Genomic DNA, 18,598 nt, shown 5'->3' on the forward strand with positions numbered 1-18,598 from the left:
ATTCACCCTTCCCCAGGCAGTGTTATGTTCTCAGCCAGCATCTCTTAATATCTTTCCTTTTGCCTTTTTCTGAACTGTCATGGCTACTTTTCCTCTTCCTTTTGTATATGTATACATATGTATGTGGGGTGTGTGTGTGTGTGTGTGCATGCACATATGTGTGCATCTGGGTGGAGGCCAGAGGTTGGCCTCAGCTCCACTCACTCACTCTCCACTTTATTTCCTGGGGGGGGGGGTCTCTGGTTGAACCCAGACCTCTCTGATTCTTCTAGTCTCCTCACTTGCCAGCTTGCGCCAGGGGTCCTGTGGCTATGCCTCCTAAGTGTTGGGACTGCCACACCTACCTAGCTTTTATGTGGTTCTGAGAATCCAAACTCCCATCCTCATATTCCTTGGCTACAATTATATTTTTTTCCTGACAGCAATATTTTGGTAGTGGTTTTATCAAAAGACCTGTTTAAAAAAATTTTTTAAAGCAAATGGGGAATAAATGAGCAAGCAAAATACTTCCCCACATTCCTGAGGCTTTGTTCTGAATTATTTCACTAACCAACAAGCAAGCAATGATCCCACTCAGTACCAAAAACTCAGATACAGTAGGACTACTACTATTACTAGAAGAAGTACTATTACCATACTACAAATAATGGTGATGATGGCGATGGTGATGATCCTGATGCTGATAGAGGTAGAGATGATGGTGTAAGTAAAAGTGACCATGTTTGAACATTTTATCCTGGACATTGCTCTTTACAGATTTCACCTGTTAACTTATCCCATCTCCAAAACAATGCTTTAAATTAAATAATCCCCAGCACTATCATGAGGAAAGAGAGGTACTAAATGACTCCTTAGTTTCTACTCACTAGAGATCATATAAAATACCTAGTCAAATGTAAATTACAGATATATGTATTACTATAGCTGCACTGCAGTACCAACTAGGAGAATAATTGCACTTACGATAGGCATGTGCCGTGGGATGCATGGAAACAGAGTGACTGAATCTAAAATGTTCTTCACTGGTTTACTTGAAGTTTAAATGCCTCTTAAGATCTTTAATTTCCAACTACCCAATGAAAGTGAGCAGTGGCAATGGATCCTGGAAACCAAAGGCACCAACTCTAACTGCAAAACAAATGTCTGCTGTGCCTATCAGCTATCTGGGCTTTCAATACTGACAGCAATTGCATGGTTTGTGAACAAAAGTCAAGGCAGTAGTTTGGTTTAGACTTGTACACCCCAGAGTCATTACTTAAGCTCATCATGTCCCTGGTCTCATGCCCAGTTCCTAGACTAAAGCAATGATTTTTGATCCTGCTGGTACCAACATGTGGCTCAGCCTTGATGTGGGGTCCTAGCTCTAAGATTGGGTCTCTCATTTTCACTCCCATCATCAACCCACTGTAGATTCAACTAGACGTTGGCCTTGACTGCTCTTCTGGGTGGTCACTTAGGTAAAGACATGAATGTCCTTGCTTCTTCAAGTCCATCTTGGCTTCGTGGCATGTTTGTGTTAAGGTCTAGAGCCATATATCCCAATTTTAACCCCAAGTATTACTACCTGTCGATAGTCTTCTATGAGCCTTGTCCAGTTCCCCTTTAATTTTGGAGATAGCATTTCTTCTCTGTTAGGACCTTACTTATTAAGTCATTCTTATTTTTCATCTTAGATTCTGTCTATCATTCATTCTTCTGCCATGTCCGTACCCAAATAACCAGACTCAAATGGTCCAACAGAACCTCCTCTACGCTTGTTTTTGTTACTCTCTTGTAAGCTTGTGGTTATTGTCAAAGGATACTTGAGCCCTAAGTCTTAGTGCTACCTGCCCAGCCAAGCTGCAAGAAAACAGTGAGCCCTGGTTGGAACCCATAGTACAATCTGTAAACAGTCTCTTGCCCAAGCCCTTCCCAACACCACATCCATCCACTTCCAGTGATACCTAAGTTCATACTTTGTGGATCTGGAATTTGTGAGCTCTCCAGAGATTCACAGGGGCAGTAGAAAATGAAGCTCACATACACACACAAAAATTGTTTCCCTGCCCAATAAACCCTGAAGCAAATATTTGAAAGGGGAATACATAAAATCTATCCCAATTGAAAAACTACAGGAAAGTTGGGTCCTTTTTTTTTTTAATAACAAATCATGCCCGACAACCTAATTAGCATTTTGATGATGTTATGACATGACTAGTTAATGTAGCAGTTGGTGGTAATATCCTGGATCTTTCTTTTAATGAATCATTTGATAGCATCTCATGAAATTTTTACTCATGGTTATCACTGTGTGGTTTGTTGCAATTTGCTCAGAGTCTCTTAATAAACATAAAGACAAACAAGGGAGCTTACCCTCAACAAGAAAAATCAAACCGAGAAGGGGTTCCCACAGGAAAGAAAAGAAAATCACACTGCCTGCCCTAAATTACCTAGTGCACAGGCTGACCCATCCCTCATCTTCACAAACACTCATTAAATGCTAATCCTCGAGTGGTCATGTGTAAGAATCTAGCTCAAGGGAGTGAAACAGGCATGGTCCATGCCCTGCAGGAGTTGACGATGTAGACAGCTGTAGTTATAAATCTAGGAGAGAGGGGAGAGAGATTATGTTTCCCTTCCTTTCTGTGCCACTGCCGGATCACTCTCTGAAATAGTATGAGTTTTGTCTGCGAGGTACCAAAATTAAGATGTTTCCTCGGCTTCTTGTTCTCTCTGTACTTGGGAACATAGGCACTAACCTCTCAAGTTCCTGAATATTCCTACCCTTAGAATAAATTAGATTTACCTCTGGGTTGTTTATCAAATTCAAAGTCCCCCTAGATGTAACTAAGCCCCCTGTACAAATCTCTCATTTGGGATTCTTAGTTAATTTTTAACACATGTTTGAGTATGCCCCATTCATCTTCCAAGAGCAAATTTCAAAAGAAATTGTATAGTAAAGTATTCCCTTTCCAACAGTGCATTGTATCTTAATGTGATTTACATGTGCTTGTGTGTGTGTGTGTGTGTGTGTGTGTGTACTCACAAATGCATATGGGCACCTCTCTCCTTAATTACATGCCATGTACATCAGTGCCCATACCAAGAAATGGAAATTTCATGAACAGTCCTGAAGTTCTCAACACTGTACTAACATTCTTGTCATTTCTTCTCTCAACAACAGGTGGAGAAGGTAAGAATGCTTTAGAGAAGAGGAAGTTGCACATTGTCTCAGGAAGGTGGGATTCAAACCAGTAGGTTGATCCAGGGCTGGGAGCAGAACCATCATGATGCCATGTTTCCCTGATAGAAATGTTCTTTTTATAAAGCTTCTCTTTATAAAACTCCTTCCAGGTGATGCTGACATTCTACCAAAATAAACAGTAATCACATGTCAAGGGAATGTCATCCTCCCATTCACCCTGAGAAACAGGGCAGCCTCTAGAACAGACACCACTGGTCCCATCGCCTCGGTGGAATCCTGACAACGTGATAGTGCAGGCATCCTGCCACTGTGCTGAGGCTGTACCCAGAAAGGGAAGCTGTTCCCAGCCTCTCCAGCTACACTCTCCCTTCACATTCATCTTCTAAGACCTGAGCTCATAATGGTGACTTTCACCTTGAGAACACAACCCCTCCCTCCCTCCGTCCCTCCCTCTCCCTTGTATCCTTCACACTCTCTAACAGCAATGTATTTCCAAACAACTCTCCGGCACAACACAATTTACTCTCCTGTGTTGGGGAAGATTTATGAGACTACTACGTGTATACCAGCAAGCAATTACAGCACACTTGAAAATGTCTTTGCAGAAGGCAGAAATCTGATAAGCAGGGAGAGATTCTCAGGGCGAACATGTGTCTCACTCTGTTTTTCCAATGTCAAAAATCACCCCAATTTGGAGACCACAGTATTTCTTAACTTGCAAATGTCAACTATTGTGACACAATATATGATATGCCTAAATATATTTTTCAGGATCCCTGCACTGGAACTTACTCCTTCTAGGTGGAGGAGGCAGGGCAGGACCAATGTCATCAGTCATCCCTGAAGCACCTGAAAAGCCTTCCGTGATTGTCAAGGTCACAACTCTAGAAGAGAAGGTAGAAGCAAATAAGGCAAAATATTTGTCACTATTGATGTTCCTCACTGTATATCACTGCAACCCTTGCCACAAGTTGATAAGACCGAGAATGTCACATGACCCAATGCAGCCTTGTATAGAGCATCTAATGACCCACGAAACAGCTGCACCTGAGAAGTCTGTCCAACGGGGATTTCAGGCTGGATAATTATTAATCAAGCTAGCCAGCACCACCCTCAGAGACTTTGGATGGAAAGCATCCTCAGAGACACAGTAGGAAAACGTACGTGTTAAGGCAAATATAGTCGGGAGAGAGAAGTCAGGATGAGAAGGAAGAGTTGTATGCGTATCCACTAGAGGAATGAGGAGAGCAACTATCAGCTCCCAGACTGTTCAATCAGCAACCAGCTGCCAGGAAGGAATGATAGAATGAGAGACTCTGTGTGGCCTTTCACACCTCTGCTGTCTGGGCTGGTATGCTGGGTATAGGACCTGTGCAGGTTCATTGGCTCTCAGTCAGAGAAGGTCCCCAAGATAGCTCACTGCTCTGTTCCTGTCATACTGAAATTATTCCCACAGTTTAGATGTGGCGGCTCACATCTGTATTTGGCCCTGGACTCAGGAAATGAAGTAGCTACTTCTGCTTCCTGTCCCTTGCTAAGGCCTGGCATCAGGGAGATGGGGCTGTTGCTGGTCTTCCCAATAGAGAGCACCAGAAACTTTGTGATCATCCTCAGAGTCCTCATTCTAAAAAGGGTGTACAAGATGATGAATGTAAGAGTAGGTTTGAAGCAAGTGCTTCTAAAATCAATGAATGGATCATTTCAAACACCATATAAACGTGTGCAACTCCACAAGCATAGCTTCCTGATACACTGCTGTGGCAGCCTCTCATTTCAGCCCCCTCCCTTCTGTTCCCTTTTACATGGCAATAATTATAACACTTTCCGTCTTCCTTTTAGCGCAGTTGAGGAACCTTTGCTGTTTATTGACAGAGAGTTTAATTCAAGCCAAAGCACCAACATCCTGCCATACCTTTTTTCTCTTCTTAGAAGACAGAGAAGTTGGTTTAGATTTCCTTAAAGATTGTCAGTCCAGTTGGGAGAAGGTATCTAAACTGTCCAGTTTCATTTAGATCATGATTGGGTAAACCAATATACAGGAAAGTGCTTAGCTCAGTGCTCTCGCTACAGTAAGGACCCAATGAAGCCTATGCTTAATCAGCTCCCTAGATTCAGTGGCATGCAAAATAGATGCACTTCTAACATTTTAATTATTTTAAACATTTAGTTGTTTAATGGCAATTAAAAAATAAGACAGGTGCCAATTTTTCCCCTATGTATAAGACTGAGCTGGGCAGTTAAACATCCACTCATCGACTCAGGTGAATTTGTTTCCCTCCGAGCTGTCTCAAAGCATCGCTCATACTTCTGAAATGTGCAGGGTGGCTTTCAATTAAATTAATTGCCAGCATCAGTGGAAATATTTCACTATCTCTTCCTCTCCACAATGGCACACTGGTTTTAAAGCAGTTAGTAGTTCTAGAAAATGAAGTATTAGGAGATGAAAATATGAATCAGTAATATGACTCCCATATCATTTCAAGGAAACCTAGAATGGCTGAATTAATAACATCCTATTATTTTATTATTGCATGAGAATTTATAGCGGTGCTGACACCACACTAGGACAAATTCCATCCTTTATTGGCCTTTATTAGACAATGGATGGCAGGACCTTCTCCAGTGTCCCTAGGGAATTTCACAGTGACCCAGGCAAAGTCACTTCCTTAACCCTTACCCAGTTGCTCGTCATTTCTTTGTCTCTCCAGGTTCGTCCAAAGTTCATGTGAAAAAAATGCCTGCCTACACCCAAGGTCATCTCATCAACCAGGCGCCACCAAGCACTTAAACTGAAAACACAACGTGCATTTGGTAAGAAATGTATTATGGGGTTTCAGGGTGCCATTAGCTTTGTATGATATGTCTTTCAATTTCATTTCTTGAACATTGAACAAAGCTGATTTTTGTCTAGCTGTACTGAAGCCAAATTTGCTGATCTATAGGCTGAAGTCATGTGGAGAAAAAGATTTGAGTGGATCATAAATGAAAAAAGAATTCCATCCCATGTTTCTTAGCCAGCAAGAAAGTTTGAAAGATTTTGTGTGTGTGTGTTGGGGTGGGTATCCCTGTATTTGTGTGTGAGAGAGAGAGAGAGAGAGATGGAGAGAGAGAGAGAGAGAGAGAAATTGATTGGGGAAGATCCCTGTATTAAAAAGTTCATCCTTAACTGTCTCTTATTGTTAAGTTAAAATTTATGATTGGACCTTCTTATGGTTGAAAAGAAATATCCTCCACAGGCTTATATGTTGAACACATAGTCCTCCAATATTGTAGGAGGTGGTAGAAACCTTGAGAAGTGGGACCTGGCTAGAGGTAGTAGGTCATGGAGACTGTACCTTTCAAAGTTATGCCTGGTCACTAGAACCCTTGTCTCCCCTGGCTTCTTCTCTGTCACAAGATGAACAGCCTCCTCCTTCAGGGTCTGGTCTTCTTGATTATCTGCTTTACCATGGGCCAAGCACCAGTGGCATCAGTGACTGGAAACTGAAATTTCTGAAGCCAATAAGCCAATATTAAGCCCTTCCTCCAGAAAGTCATCCTCCTAGATATTTGGTCACATCGAGGGCTAATCAGACTGGCCACTTCTGTTACCAGAATCTATGATGCTTGGTTGTAATTAGAAGTGGTTGATAATAAATGTGATCATCCTAATCACCCATTTTTTTCATTGTCAATATGACACAGCCTAGAGTCATCTGAGAAGGGAGTCTCAACTGTGGAATTTCCTAGATAAAACTGGCCTGTGGATTACTGTCTTTATTGTTAATTGAAGTAGGAGAGTTCCAAGCAAGCCACTGTGGCCACACCATTCCCTGGGCAAATGGTCCTGGGCTCTATGAGAAGCCAAGATACGCATAATTCTGAAAGCAAGTCAGCAAGTTTGTCCCTCCATGGTTTCTGCTTTAGGTTTCTCTTGAGTTCCTGTCCTGATTTCCCTCAGTGATGGACTATAACCTGTATGATGACGGAAACCCTGTCCTCCCCTAAGTTGCTTTTTGTTCAAGGTATTTGTCACAGCAAAAGCAGGGAACTAGAACATTCTCCAAGTACATAGTGTGTACTGTGCATAGTGCTAGACATTGGGCATTATAGAACAGGCTTTGTTATAATAGAAATTACAGTCTATGCCCCTTTCATGATCTACTATAGAGCTTACAGAGCATTGTTGCTTCCCCAGCTAGAGACAGAATGAGAACCTCTGATGCTCTGTTCTTGAAGACCCCTTGGACTTAGCATTAGAGGGAGCCTTCTTCCTTCTAACTTTATAAGTCATTTGTATTCAAAGCATTTCCCTCATAGTGTATAGCAATGGTTGCAGTGAGGCATAATGATACTTTAAGTATTTAATAAAGTTTTATTCATGGAAGATAATGAAATCAGGCATATCTCATTCCACTGTAATAAAATCACAGACACTAGAGAAGATATGCAGAAATTATTGCTATGTTCAGCTCCATCAACACAGATTCTTTCTTCTGCTTTTCCTTTGTATTCTTGCTTGATAGATCTAGGGGCAATATCCATTCATAGTCCCAAGAGGTAAGACAAACACAGAATACCATGTAGATGCCACAAGAGACCTTGTGAATCACAAATCCAAGAATTTCAAATTGCATATTAGAAAATAGTCTTTGCTCCTGGGATTTCTACTCTGAAAATACTAAAGCTGCACAATAGCAGAATCCATCTCTTAGCCTGCAAAAGGGCCCTGCAGGACCTATGAAAACAGTATGACCTCTTCAAGTTTACACTGGGAACTAACAGCTAGGAAAGAGTAAGACAGTTCTCTTAATTCAAGCAATGCATCTTTCTAAAACACATGAAGGAGTGTAAGAGAATTAAGAGGTTCTTCAACTGACAAGGGAAAACTTTGAAGATTTTTTTAAGGCCAAATTAATAAAAGGTAATAGATCCTGATCCTAAGATCCTGAATATTATGCAATCCTATAACTGGTCCTCAGCTAATTAGAAAGAGAAGCAAAGGGTTCTCTGATAAAATTCAGCCAAGGACACCAACATGCTCAGAGCATCTTTATGTGCTATAGAGTTATCATGTGCTACATCCACAATGCTAGGAAATTACTTTCCACAGCAACAAACTCTAATGTGTGTTCTCATCTTTTCTGATGAAATCCCCTTTAAATAGTTAGAGAGAAGATTTTTTAAAAAATTGGATCAAAAGAGGTTTGACAGATCCAGGTCCCCTGGTAGCCAAAAGGAGTGATAAAATCCTGATAACCTGCTAAAGAATTCAGTGACATAGTAGAGCTACAAGATGGGAAGCCAGTCACTTCTTAGCCAGGACAACCATGAGATATAGTCCATTGAACACCATCTTGCTGGTAGATGTAAAGCAGACAACAGAATTCCTAGGAGTATTTCACGATGGTGTTAGTTCAGACAGCCTGCATCTCTGAAATTCTCTTGGCCTTGTATTTCTTCCTTGTTGATCACTTCATGATCACACAATGGCTTCCCTTGACCCAAGGGATCTGTATTGTTCAAGACAGATTAAAAAAAATGAATAGAGAAAAAGCCAAATAATTTCATGCATTTGTATGGACAAGACAAGTTATCTGCCCCCCCCCACCTCCTTTTCTATCTCATTGGTCAAAACAATGGTAATGTGATCATCACTAGATGTCTGAGGAGAAAAGATAAATAAAATGAGAGTAGGAGGAAAAAGTCAGGAAGCCATTGAGAACTGTTGGGTTAGGCGACTAACATCGTGTGTTATATGTTCCCAGAAGTGAAGAGAATGTGACTGTGGTACTCAAGAAGTACTCAGAGTGTAAGTTTTAAGGCGAATGCTTATAATTTCCTCCTTGTTGTCATCTCAGAACAAAGGAGGGTGGTTAATAAATGATGTATCAGTGACTGGACAGATGAATGAAGCTAGGGAACTGGAAAAGGACAACAGGCATGCCTGAGAGAAATGGGGTCTGAGATGGAAGTAAATATGGTCGAGGACTGACAATACTCATAGGTAATCAGAGGCCGAAGGGAGAAGGGAAGGGCGACCCTTCAACCAATTCTTTTGCAATGTCACTAGTTTCCCTGTCATTAAATCATCTCTTACCTTCAGCAAAGAAGACAAATGTTAATCTTGGGGAACATAAGTTCTGTCTCTGGGTCTCCTTCTTGGTGAAATGCGAGTTGACTTTATTAGGTGTACTGCACAGCCACTTAGCAGTTTCTAGAAAGCTAAAAAAAACTTTCTATGTCCTCCCTCCTCCACTTGGCTATCCCCAGGCCACAAGCATCAAGAACCTCTGTGGGGAGGTGGGGTTTTTCATTCTTGGTTCTTTTTCTTTTGCCTAGCTGCATAGAAATTTGCTTAATTGAGTCTCTGTCATGCAGAGAATGTGAACAGATGGAGGAAGGAAAATTATTAACTCCATTTTCCCACCTCACTGATTGAGACATCACAAAGATTCAAAAACTAGCGATTCCTTATGCATTAGAATATGATCCTGTTAAGCCACTTGTAGTTTTAGGGGAGTCTAATACATAACTATGTGACTGTCATTGCAAGCTGCCTGACCCACATAACCATGTATGGGCACAAAGACAAATGTACCTCTAGCTTTGCTCCAACTTTGCATGTTCAAAAATGTCACACACCCCTCCAGCCTTTGAAATCTAGTATCTCCACAGGGGCCTCCATTCATTGCCTAGAAAACCGTGAATCAGATATAGCTCTTTCAGTCCAAAAGGCTCAATGTTGTCCCTGATAGCTGCTATAAGTGAGGGACTTTTCAATATGTAATAACTCAACCTGGTGTAAGAAATTAATTTGATACTAGCATTAAATGTTAATGTCTTCACCTAAATAGTATTTAATTGCAAAGTAGCTTGATTCTAAACTGTTCAAATAATTTCACCACATGACCCATTTCACTTGGGGGATTGGGGGCAATCTAATGTTTACCTAAAGCTGCCATTTAGCATTGTTATAGACAACAAGCACACTGTCTCATTGACAACTGCTCCTAGGGCATCATCTAACACTTTCTAGAAGGTATACCAACCACAGTGCTGCTATCCTTTGGCCCTTATACAGCAAATACGTCTTAACTACAAGGTTCCCACAATGTGGGCACCTTGCTGTGTGCAAGAGCTATATAGAAAGGTTGATGGACACCACCACAAAAGTCTCACTTTAGTCATGAGATGGGCAACATGCACACATCCCCTCTGAGATGAGGTCTAAGGTTGCTTCTCGAGCTCAGCATTCTCTCAGTCAGCTCCTGCCCACTGGAATACATATAGAGGCCTTCTCATGATGGCTATAAAACCAGAATATTATTAGATCACATGTGAATCCTAATGTCCCTAGTATACACGCAGTGAAAGGAGATTGTTCACATCTCAAAAAAAAAAAAATCTTTTTCTGTTTACTTCTAGTCTGGTTTCTGAAAAGGAGGAAATTACACTTTTTGCTGCAACTTAAACTTAAGTAGTATAAAGTAAGCAAAATCGTAGCAGGGGAGACGGTTTAAGTCGACAATGTGTTTGCTGTGCAACAACAGGGACCTGACTTCAGATCCCCAGCAGCCAATAAAAAAAAAGTTGAGCATGTTGAAGCATGCCTATAAACCCAGTGCTGGGGAGCATGTTCAGGAGAATCACTGGGGCTTGCTCATCAGAGGCTAGCCAAGTCAGAGAGCTCCAGATTAGATGACAGACATCATCTCAAACAATAAGGTGCAGATTGATTGAGAGAGATACCTAGCATTGACCTCTGGCCTCCACACACATTTACATACATGTGTGTATGCACATCACTACACACATGCATATTCACACACACATACACTTACACATAAAGAAAATAATAATAATAACAATTCATCAAATCAAGCTACCTGGACCACTTTGCTGATGATAGCTAAGTATGGGAGGACTAGGAGTCTGGCCTGGCTCTGCTCAAGCTGGGTCACTTTAGATAAGTCAAAGCGGCTTTCCCCATGGCCAAGTCTGCCTATTTCAAATAGAAACCGTTCATATGTTTTGCTCCCGATTTAAAGTTATTACAAGATGATGAGAGACCATATGTTCTTTGCTTGGAAAAAGCAGTAAGTATCATCCACATTCAAGTACCATACGCACATCAGTGTGACCTCATTGTCCTAGATGTTTCCCTGAAGAATTTCTTCTGCTGAGAAGCTACGGTTGGTCTGAGAAGGCACTTTGCTAAGAGTTAGAAGCTACCTTCCTAGCAGTGAGCCCTGGAGGAGTTTCATCATTAGAACTTCGTCTTCCGGAATCAAAACTGCCCTCCCCACTCACCCTTGAAACCACTTCAATAAAAGGTCTTCCTGGTGGGCACTCGGAGGAAGTCATTTGGTTGATGTATATATTTAATTTCTTGTACATTTTTGTGCCTCATCTGCAAATACCACTTTCTATATTTATCTTGAGACCCTCCCAGGGCCTGCCAATAGCCATTACTTCTTTCCAAAAAAAAAAAAAAAAGATGCATTGGCCCAAAGGGGCACATACAAAAACAAGGCTAAAGAGTGGGTAAAAATCACTGTCAAGGTTAAGCATTAGAATCTTCCTCTTTCCTCATAGGCCTGAACTTTATAGTGGAGGCAAAATATTGGAGTCATTTTCTTCTCTAGTTGATGATTTCATTGCTGGATTGAATATAAAACATCTTTGCTTTGAAAAAAAAATGAACACTTTAGAACAATTTTTTCCTAAATCATTTTTCAAGATTTCCTGTTACTTCCACCTAAAGCTGCTTTCCATTAATAATCCCTCAGTACAAAGCACCAAGACACACAGACCCTGTAATTAGGGAGATTTCAATTACCTATGTGAGGAGGCAGGTAATTGACAATCTAATTAGTCTCGTTTCAATTACCATTTTTCTCTTCATTAGAGCAGTTAGTTGGGAAGTGGAGAAGGTTTGTAAAATATTCCAAGACCACGCATTCTCGAGCTAGATTTACAAAAGATCATGGCTGGACTATTCCAAGACAGGGATGCATAGGCAATAGCAAGGCAGGGGCCAAGACAGCTGCTGTGTGTGAGAACCAGACACTCATATTGGATGCTCATCAAGCAAAGCTATGATTCAAAACCCTGGGGTGGCAGTTAGCAGGGCCTTCGGATGGGACTCATTCATTGTCCCGTGGAGACGTTGTTTGAAATACACATTGTTGAGTGAATTAATAATTGCTCTAATTTATTGAGTGCTTGCTATGGATCGAACACCAAGCAAGCATGTGACACAACGTTCTGTCATTTTTATACTCTCATCAGTTCCCTGAGGATAATGATGTTACTATCATCTCGGTGTCATAGATGAAGACAGTGAAGGGCACAGAGATTGTGCCATGTTATCTAGGTATTGTGATCCTTCATCCCTGCTTTGAAACTCCTTGTACAGAGGAGAACATGGCTTTGTTTTTCAACAGACCTCGAGGTGAAGTTCAACTTCACCTACTAACCTACTGTCCCAGTCTGGGCAAGGCTATGGGCTTTTCATGTATAAAACAGTAGCCATATTCCTGTCTTATTGCTGAGATAATTAAGAAAGCTAAACTGTAAATACAAAGAGCTGGTCAGGGTATCTAGAATGTAAATTTTTGTCTAAACCAATGAATATTTTCTCCCACTTAGCTAAATAAATGAAGTTGTCTTTAATTACTATTTATTGAATATATGTGAGATATTAATACATAGACACATAATGTGATTAGATACATATTTTTGCACAAAATACCCATATATACATGCATTTAGTAAATTTAAACTGCCTATGCACAAAGAGGAGAGAAAGAGTGATTGATTTAATCCTAATAGTGGTATGAGACCTTGGATGTTAATATAAGCCAAGGGAAATGCTAATGCAAGACAACAGGATTATAATGGACTCTCACAAATATAAGATATGCATGATAATATTTTAAAAATTAAAGTCACATTAAATATTAAGATATAAATACAAATGTATTTTAAAGAAAATATTATTTAGCACAACAAATCATTTCAATATATAATGAATATACATTTTAATATTGAGTTATTCCACATTCTGTTTTCTCTTGAGTCAAGTCATTGAAATTCAATATATCATGGACACATCTTTGTATCTTAATTCTGATGCACCCAGTTTCAAGTGTGCAGTTCTGACTATGCACTGGGTGCTGACGGTCTAGATTTCCTTTGAATGGTACTGCCCGGTCAGTCAGAGTGCACAGGGGTTGTTTGTCTTCTCCAAAGATGAAGTATGTCCTTCTAACACGGGATGGAATCCTAACTCAAGAGCAGCAAGTTGGGCTTGAGAAGAACAATGAGCATCTGAGATAAGTGCTGTTGCTGGTATGTGAGTGTCTGTCTATCTGTCTGTCCATCTGTGCATTCATGTGTGTGTTTATCTCTGAGTGTGTATTTGGGGAGGGGGTGATGCATGTGCACGCAATGGTGTGCATGTAGAGGTCAGAGAATAACTTTTGAGATTCCGTTTTAGCCTCAGGAATCAAACCAAGTCTTCAAGCTTGGCAGCAAGTGACTCTACCCATTTGGCAATCAGGCCAGTCCACTACTTTGTTTTTGGAAGGGTGTTTGTTTGTTTTTGAGTCAGGGACTCTCACCGGGATCTGAGGCTTGGGGACTTGACTAGCTTGCCCAGGCAATGAGCTCCCAGGGATCCACCAGTGTCCACTTCCCCAGTACTGGGTTACCAAGCAAGTGTCATACTGGCTTTTCATGTGGCAGTGGGAATTGAACTCAGATCCTCCTGGCTGTACAGCAGGCACTTTGCCAGTGGCTCAGCCCATCTATTGCTTTTATATTGCTTGGACATGCTTGAATCTTTATAGCTTATCACATTTTGTAATTCTCCCTGTACAACTTAAAGCTTCACTGATTACTGATGGACTTAGTACTATGTTTGAATGATAAAATTTTAGAGACATTGCTTGACACCTCTGAGACTGTGTCTTTGTGTGTGTGTATGTGTGTGTGTGTGTACGTGTATGTGGGTGTCTGTATGCATGTGTGTATCTATGTGTCTGTGTCTGCGTGTTTGTGTTTGTGTATGTGTGTCTGTGTGTGTATGTGAGAGAGAGAGAGAGAGAGAAAGACAAACAGAGACAGAGACAAGACAGTCAGAAAGAGAGGATCAGCCCTGGGATGTAATGTAATTATGAAACCTAGAGAGAACGGATATAAAACATTACTGAAGAAATGCTCTGATGGGGCAATAAATACTAAAGCCAGGCAAACTACAAGTCACATGTTCTTTCCCCTAAGCCATGCTAGCTGCATGTCTGGAAGATTTCACAAACAACACACAAACACACACAAAGACAAAAGCGAAGCATCTGGTGGGGCCATTTCTCAACCAGCTGATGCTGTCTTTGATGATACTCCCTTGTTTACTGAGAGTTGTTGGCTCTTGGCAGTTCAAGTTACAGGCCTGGCTTTCTAGCTTCTCTGGCTTGTACCAGTCTTTGACGGGAGACTGCCATTTCCATATGAAACTTGATGGACCTGCTTCTCTCAACTCTATGAGGGAATGTTCAGATTTGTCCCTTTGCACGGACCTCTACTATACAAGCTTTGTTCAAATCTTGAGTGCTGAATGTTCTTTAAAAAAAAAAAAAAAGACCGATTTTATTATCTTTAGTTAAGTGCACGTGGGAAGAGGTATATGAACAGTGGAGGTCAGAGGTGTCAGGTTCTCTTAAAGGAAGCTATGAGCTTTCTGATGTGAGTGCTGGAAACCAAACTGGGGAATCCTACGCAAGAGCAGAGCCCAGTCTTCATCCTGGAGTCATCTCTCCAGCCCCAAGTCCTGAATTACTTGATGTTGATTTTTCCTTTAAAAATGACAACTTCTGTCAGGTGTCCATCATCTCAGAACTATGAGGTACCAGGGCAACAATGAATGAGCAGCAAACAGGCTTCAACTTTAAAAGTGGGCATCATGCATGCTCTGCCAGGCAAGCACCTGCTTCCTGTAACTATGTGGGTCTTGTTCTGATTGTCATAAAAACTCTGGCCGCGGGCTTGACACACTGGCATTTCATTAGAAATAAAGGGTTTGCCCTTGCTGTTTATTTGGTGTGCAAAGTTCACACGTTATCATTCCTGAAAAAAAATTTTTTAAGTCTTTTCAGGACTTGCATGTGGTGAGAAAGAGGATACAGGCAAATGGATTTAGGCCCTTTTACTTGTAATTTTAAAATATATCCTGTCCATCATGGACACTTATTATGGTGTCGGTAGCATGGGTTTTGAGATGTAAACAAAATGTGAACAGACTTTTAGTCCTGCGGGGGTGGGGGGGGCTGTTGGAAGAGATTAGAGCCATATAAAATCAAGACTCTGGAAGGTTGCAGGGGTCAGGTTGAGAGACCCAGAGACAAATTCACTCCTGAACATGCAAATGGACTGCTGCTGTCTTGTTAGTTTCTCAGATAAACCTACTCTGATGCTACAGCAGGTTTTCAAAAGCTCTGATTTTTTTTTCTCAGTAGACTATGCTTGCCAAGCCTCACCAAGAACTCAACTGCTACTTCCCAGGTTGTTCTTTGAATAACTGTACACAGGAGTTTTCCAATCAACCTGTCACCCTATGGGACAGCGGGCTCATGCTGTGGCCATGCAAGCTTGGATCACAATTGCAGAGTTTGACTAACCAGACACTTCAGATCACCTTGACCAAGAGATGTGCTGTGTCTACACGGAGAGAGGCCTGAAGTGGGCTCATATGGAGGAGTGGTCTGGATTGCATAGGCTTTCCAGCCTTTTCCTGAATCAGCATGGGCTGTCAGTTATGGATTCAGGCTCAAGCTCATACCATCTACGTAGGAACGGAGGTAGCTCCATTTTCAAGTTCAGTCTGGAGAATCCTACCTGGGGAGGTAAAATTGCTAAGGTGCCTTTTGGAATATGCTGAACATTCGTGTTTAGAATGTAGACGGGCTACGGACTTTCCTTTAGTATCACTTCAAAGGGCAAGAAGAAAAGAACAAGCCTGTCGCCACCAACAAAAAGGCAATATTCCCTTAACCTTGCTCCTTCCACTGCCCACAGCTTCTGTGCTTTGCCAAATGTAGTAAATTTGCCCCGACAAGCACAAATGCTTCCTTTGAGGTTCAGAGGTTGGGTTTTATCTGCCTCCAGGGATACAATGTTGCTCTCTGCCACAGAGGAAGCTCTGGAATACTCCTGTTGGGATATTTGGAAAAGAGCTTGGTTTTCTAATGAATGAGTTGTGAAATGAGTTCCAAGGCTCCCTAGGAGACCGCAAGGCTGCCTTGTCTTCCGCAATGTCAACTGCATCTGTCTATTACACATCAAAGCAGAAGTAACACCTAAGCAAATCAATCCCTCCAACTTCTGTAAAACATTAACTCCCAGGGATGCAGAGGAGAGGAAGAGACTGTGGGGAGGACTCGCATGAGTCTCTGATTCCCTTTGAGCAAAGAAAAACTGCTCAATTTGGCATCCGGTTAAGATCATTCCAGGGAGAGTATTCTTGTTAGTATTTGTTATAACCAGGCCATTGAAAAAGATCAACTTTCGGTTTAGTGAAGGAATCAACATTTCAAAAGCATTCTGAGAACTCTCATAATTTGGGATCACCACCTTAAAGTGTGTTTCCCCTCACTGTACCATCCAAAGTCCCGCTGCCAAGGAAATCTATAGTTTCTGTGAGGATTCTTTGGGTTTTTTTGTTTTTTTATTTTTTTTCTATATTCAGTCATAATAAGTCTCTAGAGCTATAAGAGGATAGATGAGGTAAATAATAGAAAATGAAAAAAACAATACTGGCAAATTATCAATAATAATAATGATGATAACAACAACAACAAGAGCCTGGATGTGATGCTCTCCTTACTGCTGAGCTTCCTGCCCCCAGGAAGTTTATATAAGCCTGATTTCACAGGAAGGAAGGAAGGAAGGACGGACGGACGGAGAGGAGAGGGGAAAAAAGAAAAAGAGGAAAATAAGAGAAGGAAGGGTGGGGTGGAGAGGTAAAAGAAGGAGGGGAAGGGAGGAAAGACTCTTCGCCCCCAGTCAGGGTTGGGAAATGTTTGAAAGCTGAAATGCTGAGCCATTGTGAACCACGCTGGGATGTGCCCTCCCATTCTCAGCTGTCATGACTAGACTAGATCCACCGAGCTCCTCACAGGGCTGAACATTTTCCAATCAAACATACTTCGCGTATAAGCCATAACTGCCCACTTTTTGGTTGGCCAACTGGGTAATATTCAAGTGGCGTGAATTTCACCAAGGAAATTCAACTCATTTCAAAAATAAGCACAATGTAACAAATGAAATAAGAAGGGTGGTGCTGAGCTGAGGTTCCATAGGGTTGTGTGGGATGGGGAATTTCCCTGGCATGAAACCAGGAAGCTCTGGGAACCACTCAGAAGAGGAACCGAGACTGCCAGGCACCCTAGACTACCATGGCTTATTATACTTATGCATTCTAAGACAGCACAAGTACTCTCCCTCAGTTCGGCGATTGGCTCTCAAAACTAGGCTGCACTTTAGGAGGCCTAAATTATTTTTAGGAGACTATTTGAGTCTATCTTCTTTTAAGCAATGTAAAAATATTCTTGTAACTGTGGTGGCAGGGAACCTCAGTGATTATATTATGCACAATCAACTTTGAGCCATGGGGATGCCAGAAAGAAAATGTCATGGAGGGTCCTGTAAACATTCAGCTGCTGGCTTTGATGGAAGATTCACTAGTTCCCTTTTCTTGTTAACCCCCACCTACAGTTCTGCCCTACAGCATCCCAGTTTAATATAGTCAGGTTCAAACACCATGGACCCTTATCTGGAGAATACATGTATCCCTACTCCATTATGCTATACCCTGTGCTAAAGACTGTGACTCTCGGAAGGTCACTCCATCTCCAAATGTATTCAACTTAGAATCGAGTTGTTTATTTTTGTTGGATTTTTTTTAAAAGTAGTAATTATGGAGTATCAATCTTGAAACTGTTTAATGTCAACGGTACCAACATCAGCTCTGAGTCGGTGATCTGGAATTGCCTAAGACAGGCAAAGTTGCAGTCCACACGGGGTTACACTCCAGCGAAGAGTCACAGGCAATAACAAAGCAGGTCATCTTAAGGCGGTGGTTGGTGAGATGACCACACAAGAAGCAACATGGGAAGAGGGAAAGGGAACTTGGTCAGTGGGACAAAAGTTAACTTCAAGAAAGACCTCTCTGAGGACATCATCTGCTGTCAAAGAGACTTTGGCATGGGTTTCCTACATCTCCTGATAACAAACAATTAGTCCAGGTACCTCTTCAGAACCAAAGTATAATCTTGGCTGCCAAGGTCTAGGATTATGTGTCAGTAGAGGACAGAGTCTGACTCATGTGAGGGGGATCTAGTTGGTTTCTACGCATGCCAGGAACGCAATAATGTC

Source organism: Mus caroli, unplaced genomic scaffold (genome assembly GCF_978045245.1).
Source record: "Mus caroli unplaced genomic scaffold, Mus_caroli_1 scaffold_1, whole genome shotgun sequence".
NCBI classification, from domain to species: domain Eukaryota; kingdom Metazoa; phylum Chordata; class Mammalia; order Rodentia; family Muridae; genus Mus; species Mus caroli.